We start from the raw sequence: 316 nt of genomic DNA on the forward strand, positions 1-316 counted from the left end.
AGTTTTGCTCAGAACTGACATCACATTTCAGTATTAAGTCCCTTATAATCATCATTTGTGCTGAGGAAAAAAACACACCACTGAACACCCATAGCCCCTTCACCATTACATACACGCCTCACCCAGCAGTCCAACAACTTAAATGAGCATCACTTATGACCCCTCATCACTTACTTTCTGTTTTCTTTTCTTGGCCTCTGGTGCACTCTTATTGGCCATTTCTTTTTCCTTTTCCAGGTGCTTCCTTGACAGGTTCTGCGGTTAGGGAACAAGAAACGACACTGAAATAGATGAACAGATCAACAGCTTCTTCTGT

At 42.1% G+C, this 316-nt stretch overlaps 1 non-coding gene across 1 annotated transcript; it reads right to left on the reverse strand.

Moving 5' to 3' along the window:
* Nucleotides 1-6: 6 nt before the first annotated feature.
* Nucleotides 7-62, reverse strand: LOC116217839. Its single transcript, XR_004162551.1, has one exon. It is a non-coding gene; the product is annotated as a small nucleolar RNA SNORD82 (small nucleolar RNA).
* Nucleotides 63-316: the final 254 nt, after the last annotated feature.

The sequence above is a fragment of the Meleagris gallopavo genome, unplaced genomic scaffold, assembly GCF_000146605.3.
Source record: "Meleagris gallopavo isolate NT-WF06-2002-E0010 breed Aviagen turkey brand Nicholas breeding stock unplaced genomic scaffold, Turkey_5.1 ChrUn_random_7180001990730, whole genome shotgun sequence".
In the NCBI taxonomy this organism is placed as follows: domain Eukaryota; kingdom Metazoa; phylum Chordata; class Aves; order Galliformes; family Phasianidae; genus Meleagris; species Meleagris gallopavo.